Source organism: Rutidosis leptorrhynchoides, chromosome 11 (assembly GCF_046630445.1).
Source record: "Rutidosis leptorrhynchoides isolate AG116_Rl617_1_P2 chromosome 11, CSIRO_AGI_Rlap_v1, whole genome shotgun sequence".
In the NCBI taxonomy this organism is placed as follows: domain Eukaryota; kingdom Viridiplantae; phylum Streptophyta; class Magnoliopsida; order Asterales; family Asteraceae; genus Rutidosis; species Rutidosis leptorrhynchoides.
In genome coordinates, this window is record NC_092343.1 from 295,995,867 (window position 1) to 296,004,472 (window position 8,606).

Consider the following 8,606-nt stretch of genomic DNA (forward strand, 5'->3'; position numbering starts at 1 on the left):
TGTTGTAGGAAAATTCTGCTAACGGTAGATGTCGATCCCAACTGTTTCCGAAATCAATAACACATGCTCGTAGCATGTCTTCAAGCGTTTGTATCGTCCTTTCACTCTACCCATCAGTTTGTGGATGATAGGCAGTACTCATGTCTAGACGAGTTCCTAATGCTTACTGTAATGTCTGCCAGAATCTTGAAATAAATCTGCCATCCCTATCAGAGATAATAGAGATTGGTATTCCATGTCTGGATACGACTTCCTTTAAATACAGTCGTGCTAACTTCTCCATCTTGTCATCTTCTCTTATTGGCAGGAAGTGTGCTGATTTGGTGAGACGATCAACTATTACCCAAATAGTATCAAAACCACTTGCAGTCCTTGGCAATTTAGTGATGAAATCCATGGTAATGTTTTCTCATTTTCATTCTGGGATTTCGGGTTGTTGAAGTAGACCTGATGGTTTCTGATGCTCAGCTTTGACCTTAGAACACGTCAAACATTCTCCTACGTATTTAGCAACATCGACTTTCATACCCGGCCACCAAAAATATTTCCTGAGATCCTTGTACATCTTCCCCGTTCCAGGATGTATTGAGTATCTGGTTTTATGAGCTTCTCTAAGTACCATTTCTCTCATATCTCCAAATTTTGGTACCCAAATCCTTTCAGCCCTATACCGGGTTCCGTCTTCCCGAATATTAAGATGCTTCTCCGATCCTTTGGGTATTTCATCCTTTAAATTTCCCTCTTTTAAAACTCCTTGTTGCGCCTTCTTTATTTGAGTAGTAAGGTTATTATGAATCATTATATTCATAGATTTTACTCGAATGGGTTCTCTGTCCTTCCTGCTCAAGGCATCGGCTACCACATTTGCCTTCCCCGGGTGGTAACGAATCTCAAAGTCGTAATCATTCAACAATTCAATCCACCTACGCTGCCTCATATTCAGTTGTTTCTGATTAAATATGTGTTGAAGACTTTTGTGGTCGGTATATATAATACTTTTGACCCCATATAAGTAGTGCCTCCAAGTCTTTAATGCAAAAACAACCGCGCCTAATTCCAAATCATGCGTCGTATAATTTTGTTTGTGAATCTTCAATTGTCTAGACGCATAAGCAATCACCTTCGTTCGTTGCATTAATACACAACTGAGACCTTGCTTTGATGCGTCACAATAAATCACAAAATCATCATTCCCTTCAGGCAATGACAATATAGGTGCCGTAGTTAGCTTTTTCTTCAATAACTGAAACGCTTTCTCTTGTTCATCATTCCATTCAAATTTCTTCCCTTTATGCGTTAATGCAGTCAAGGGTTTTGCTATTCTGGAAAAGTCTTGGATGAACCTTCTGTAGTAACCATCTAGTCCTAAAAACTGGCGTATGTGTTTCGGAGTTTTCGGGGTTTCCCACTTTTCAACAGTTTCTATCTTTGCCGGATCCACCTTAATACCTTCTTTGTTCACTATGTGACCGAGGAATTGAACTTCTTCCAACCAAAATGCACACTTTGAAAACTTAGCGTACAATTCTTCCTTCCTCAATACTTCTAACACCTTTCTCAAATGTTCACCATGTTCCTGGTCATTCTTTGAGTAAATAAGTATGTCATCAATGAAAACAATGACAAACTTGTCAATGTATGGTCCACACACTCGGTTCATAAGGTCCATGAACACAGCTGGTGCATTAGTTAAACCAAATGGCATGACCATAAACTCGTAATGACCGTAACGTGTTCTGAAAGCAGTCTTTGGAATATCATCTTCTTTCACCCGCATTTGATGATACCCGGAACGTAAGTCAATCTTTGAATAAACAGACGAGCCTTGTAGTTGATCAAATAAGTCGTCGATTCTCGGTAGTGGGTAGCGGTTCTTGATGGTAAGTTTGTTCAACTCTCGGTAGTCGATACACAACCTGAATGTACTATCTTTATTCTTGACAAACAAAACAGGAGCTCCCCACGGTGATGTGCTTGGTCGAATGAAACCACGCTCTAAAAGTTCTTGTAATTGGCTTTGCAGTTCTTTCATCTCGCTGGGTGTGAGTCTGTAAGGAGCACGAGCTATTGGTGCAGCTCCTGGTACAAGATCTATTTGAAATTCAACGGATCGATGTGGGGGTAATCCCGGTAATTCTTTTGGAAATACATCGGGAAATTCTTTTGCAATGGGAACATCATTGATGCTCTTTTCTTCAGTTTGTACTTTCTCGACGTGTGCTAGAACAGCATAGCAACCTTTTCTTATTAGTTTTTGTGCCTTCAAATTACTAATAAGATGTAGCTTCGTGTTGCCCTTTTCTCCGTACACCATTAAGGGTTTTCCTTTTTCTCGTATAATGCGAATTGCATTTTTGTAACAAACGATCTCTGCTTTCACTTCTTTCAACCAGTCCATACCGATTATCACATCAAAACTCCCTAACTCTACTGGTATCAAATCGATCTTAAATGTTTCGCTAACCAGTTTAATTTCTCGATTCCGACATATATTATCTGCTGAAATTAATTTACCATTTGCTAATTCGAGTAAAAATTTACTATCCAAAGGCGTCAATGGACAACTTAATTTAGCACAAAAATCTCTACTCATATAGCTTCTATCCGCACCCGAATCAAATAAAACGTAAGCAGATTTATTGTCAATAAGAAACGTACCCGTAACAAGCTCCGGGTCTTCCTGTGCCTCTGCCGCATTAATATTGAAAACTCTTCTGCGGCCTTGTCCATTCGTGTTCTCCTGGTTCGGGCAATTTCTAATAATGTGGCCCGGTTTTCCACATTTATAACAAACTACATTGGCATAACTTGCTCCGACACTACTTGCTCCGCCATTACTCGTTCCGACACCATTTGTTCCTTTCGTTCTATTAGCCCCTGGTCCGTAGACCTCACACTTCGCCGCACTATGACCATTTCTTTTACACTTGTTGCAAAATTTGGTGCAGAACCCCGAGTGATACTTTTCACACCTTTGGCATAGCTACTTCTGATTGTTGTTGTTGTTGCGGTTATTATTGTTGTTGGGATGATTGTTGTAGTTGCTGTTGTTGTTGTTGTTGTTGTTGTTGTTGTTGTTGTTGGGCCGTTTGTTGTAGTTGCGATTGATGTTGCGATTGTTGGGATAATTGTTGCGATTATTGTTGTAATTGCTGTTGTTGTTGTATTGGTGATTCTTATCACCGTTTTCCTCCCACTTTCTTTTGACTTGCTTCACATTGGCCTCTTCAGCAGTATGTTCTTTAATTCTTTCTTCAATCTGATTCACTAGTTTGTGAGCCATTCTACATGCCTGTTGTATGGAGGCGGGCTCGTGTGAACTTATATCTTCTTGGATTCTTTCCGGTAATCCTTTCACAAACGCGTCGATCTTCTCTTCCTCATCTTCGAATGCTCCCGGACACAATAGGCATAATTCTGTGAATCGTCTTTCGTACGTGGTAATATCAAATCCTTGGGTTCGTAACCCTCTAAGTTCTGTCTTGAGCTTATTGACCTCGGTTCTGGGACGGTACTTCTCGTTCATCAAGTGCTTGAATGTTGACCATGGTAGTGCGTACGCATCGTCTTGTCCCACTTGCTCTAGATAGGTATTCCACCATGTTAACGCAGAACCTGTGAAGGTATGCGTAGCGTACTTCACTTTGTCCTCTTCAGTACACTTACTTATGGCAAACACCGATTCGACCTTCTCGGTCCACCGTTTCAATCCGATCGGTCCTTCGGTTCCATCAAATTCCAAAGGTTTGCAGGCAGTGAATTCTTTGTAGGTGCATCCTACACGATTTCCTGTACTGCTAGATCCAAGGTTATTGTTGGTATGTAGCGCATCCTGTACTGCGGCTATGTTTGAAGCTAGAAAAGTACGGAATTCCTCTTCATTCATATTCACGGTGTGTCGAGTAGTCGGTGCCATTTCCTTCAAAATTGTCAAATGGAACAAGTTAATCATACAGAATATTAAGAGTAGTTAATAGTATTTCGTAGCATAATATGAACTCATTTATAAAAGCTTTTTCTTCATATTAGCGTTTTATAAGTTTAAATTCGGGTAGTACCTACCCGTTAAGTTCATACTTAGTAGCTAATATACAATTCAACTACTACAATTCTATATGAAAAACTGATTATAATAATATTTCGCGTTCAAACTTTTATACAATATTTTAAAAACTTACAATACCGCTTATTTTACATAAAGCATGAAATATAGCACACAATAACTTTGATACAAGATAGTTGTGAAGATAATTCTAGCTAGTACACAAGTCATTCAGCAAAGGCAATAAAGACACGTAATTCATACGTCCAGAAACAAGTCATGCATTCTGGTTTTACTAGGACTACTTCCCATCCTTGGTCTTGTGGAACATAACCGTTATGACCGTTGATAAGACAGCGTGTTGTAACGTCGTCAAAGGGACGAGGGTTACGTAATGTCCAACGGTCCCGTAATAATCTAAAAACCTCATTTCTTACCCCAATTACCGACTCCGTCACTTGTGGAAACGTTTTGTTTAATAGTTGTAGCCCGATGTTCTTGTTCTCACTTTGGTGAGAAGCGAACATTACTAATCCGTAAGCATAACATGCTTCTTTATGTTTCATGTTAGCCGCTTTTTCTAAATCACGAAGTCCAATATTCGGATATATTGAGTCAAAATAATTTCTTAACCCGTTGCGTAAAATAGCATTTGGGTTCTCCGCAATATATGCGTCAAAGTAAACACATCGTAACTTATGGGTTTCCCAATGTGATATCCCCCATCTTTCAAACGAAAGTCTCTTATAAACCAAGACATTCTTGGAACGTTCTTCGAATGTCTTACAAACTGATCTCGCCTTAAATAGTTGTGCCGAGGAATTCTGGCCGACTCTAGACAAGATTTCATCAATCATGTCTCCGGATAGGTCTCTTAAAATATTGGGTTGTCTATCCATTTTGTGTTTTTAAACTGTAAAATAGACAAGAGTTAGATTCATAAAAAAAAATACTTATTAATACAAGCAATTTTTACATATATCATAAAGCATAAGAACACTATATTACATATATTACACCACACGAATACAACTATCTTATTCCGACTCGCTCGTTTCTTCTTCTTTGGTTATGGTTCGTTTTGCCAAGTTTCTAGGGATATATGATGTTCCCCTAATACGAGTCGTCGTTATCCACATTGGTTTAGAAAAACCTGGTGGTTTAGAGGTTCCCGGGTCATTGTTACAACTTAAGGACTTCGGGGGTTGACGATACATATAAAGTTCATCGGGGTTGGAATTAGATTTCTCTATTTTTATGCCCTTTCCCTTATTATTTTCTTTTGCCTTTTTAAATTCAGTTGGGGTAATTTCTATAACATCATCGGAATTCTCGTCGGAATCCGATTCATCAGAGAATTGGTAATCCTCCCAATATTTTGCTTCCTTGGCGGAAACACCATTGACCATAATTAACCTTGGTCGGTTGGTTGAGGATTTTCTTTTACTTAACCGTTTTATTATTTCCCCCACCGGTTCTATTTCTTCATCCGGTTCCGATTCTTCTTCCGGTTCCGATTCTTCTTCCGGTTCCGACTCTTCTTCCGGTTCCTCTTCGGGAACTTGTGAATCAGTCCACGAATCATTCCAATTTACATTTGACTCTTCATTATTATTAGGTGAGTCAATGGGACTTGTTCTAGAGGTAGACATCTATCACATAATATCAAACGCGTTAAGAGATTAATATATCACATAATATTCACATGTTAAAAATATATAGTTTCCAACAAAATTTGTTAAGCAATCATTTTTCAAGTAAACACGGTCGAAGTCCAGACTCACTAATGCATCCTAACAAACTCGATAAGATACACTAATGCAAAATTCTGGTTCTCTAAGACCAACGCTCGGATACCAACTGAAATGTCCCGTTCTTATTGATTAAAAACGTTCCATATTAATTGATTTCGTTGCGAGGCTTTGACCTCTATATGAGACGTTTTTCAAAGACTGCATTCATTTTAAAACAAACCATAACCTTTATTTCATCAATAAAGGTTTAAAAAGCTTGACGTAGATTATCAAATAATGATAATCTAAAATATCCTGTTTACACACGACCATTACATAATAGTTTACAATACAAATATGTTACAACAAAATAAGTTTCTTGAATGCAGTTTTTACACAATATCATACAAGCATGGACTCCAAATCTCGTCCTTATTTAAGTATGCGACAGCGGAAGCTCTTAATAATCACCTGAGAATAAACATGCTTAAAACGTCAACAAAAATGTTGGTGAGTTATAGGTTTAACCTATATATATCAAATCGTAACAATAGACCACAAGATTTCATATTTCAATACACATCCCATACATAGAGATAAAAATCATTCATATGGTGAACACCTGGTAACCGACATTAACAAGATGCATATATAAGAATATCCCCATCATTCCGGGACACCCTTCGGATATGATATAAATTTCGAAGTACTAAAGCATCCTATACTTTGGATGGGGTTTGTTAGACCCAATAGATCTATCTTTAGGATTCGCGTCAATTAGGGTGTCTGTTCCCTAATTCTTAGATTACCAGACTTAATAAAAAGGGGCATATTCGATTTCGATAATTCAACCATAGAATGTAGTTTCACGTACTTGTGTCTATTTTGTAAATTATTTATAAAACCTGCATGTATTCTCATCCCAAAAATATTAGATTTTAAAAGTGGGACTATAACTCACTTTCACAGATTTTTACTTCGTCGGGAAGTAAGACTTGGCCACTGGTTGATTCACGAACCTATAACAATATATACATATATATCAAAGTATGTTCAAAATATATTTACAACACTTTTAATATATTTTGATATTTTAAGTTTATTAAGTCAGCTGTCCTCGTTAGTAGCCTACAACTAGTTGTCCACAGTTAGATGTACAGAAATAAATCGATAAATATTATCTTGAATCAATCCACGACCCAGTGTATACGTATCTCAGTATTGATCACAACTCAAACTATATATATTTTGGAATCAACCTCAACCCTGTATAGCTAACTCCAACATTCACATATAGAGTGTCTATGGTTGTTCCGAAATATATATAGATGTGTCGACATGATAGGTCGAAACATTGTATACGTGTCTATGGTATCTCAAGATTACATAATATACAATACAAGTTGATTAGGTTATGGTTGGAATAGATTTGTTACCAATTTTCACGTAGCTAAAATGAGAAAAATTATCCAATCTTGTTTTACCCATAACTTCTTCATTTTAAATCCGTTTTGAGTGAATCAAATTGCTATGGTTTCATATTGAACTCTATTTTATGAATCTAAACAGAAAAAGTATAGGTTTATAGTCGGAAAAAGAAGTTACAAGTCATTTTTGTTAAGGTAGTCATTTCAGTCGAAAGAACGACGTCTAGATGACCATTTTAGAAAACATACTTCCACTTTGAGTTTAACCATAATTTTTGGATATAGTTTCATGTTCATAATAAAAATCATTTTCTCAGAATAACAACTTTTAAATCAAAGTTTATCATAGTTTTTAATTAACTAACCCAAAACATCCCGCGGTGTTACTACGACGGCATAAATCCGGTTTTACGGTGTTTTTCGTGTTTCCAGGTTTTAAATCATTAAGTTAGCATATCATATAGATATATAACATGTGTTTAGTTTATTTTAAAAGTCAATTTAGAAGGATTAACTTTTGTTTGCGAACAAGTTTAGAATTAACTAAACTATGTTCTAGTGATTACAAGTTTAAACCTTCGAATAAGATAGCTTTATATGTATGAATCGAATGATGTTATGAACATCATTACTACCTTAAGTTCCTTGGATAAACCTACTGGAAAAGAGAAAAATGGATCTTGCTTCAACGGATCCTTGGATGGCTCGAAGTTCTTGAAGCAGAATCATGACACGAAAACAAGTTCAAGTAAGATCATCACTTGAAATAAGATTGTTATAGTTATAGAAATTGAACCAAATTTTGAATATGATTATTACCTTGTATTAGAATGATAACCTACTGTAAGAAACAAAGATTTCTTGAGGTTGGATGATCACCTTACAAGATTGGAAGTGAGCTAGCAAACTTGAAAGTATTCTTGATTTTATGTAACTAGAGCTTGTAGAATATATGAAGAACACTTAGAACTTGAAGATAGAACTTGAGAGAGATTAATTAGATGAAGAAAATTGAAGAATGAAAGTTTTTGTAGGTGTTTTTGGTCATTGGTGTATGGATTAGATATAAAGGATATGTAATTTTATTTTCATGTAAATAAGTCATGAATGATTACTCATATTTTTGTAATTTTATGAGATATTTCATGCTAGTTGCCAAATGATGGTTCCCACATGTGTTAGGTGACTCACATGGGCTGCTAAGAGCTGATCATTGGAGTGTATATACCAATAGTACATACATCTAGAAGTTGTGTATTGTACGAGTACGAATACGGGTGCATACGAGTAGAATTGTTGATGAAACTGAACGAGGATGTAATTGTAAGCATTTTTGTTAAGTAAAAGTATTTTGATAAGTGTATTGAAGTCTTTCAAAAGTGTATAAATACATATTAAAACACT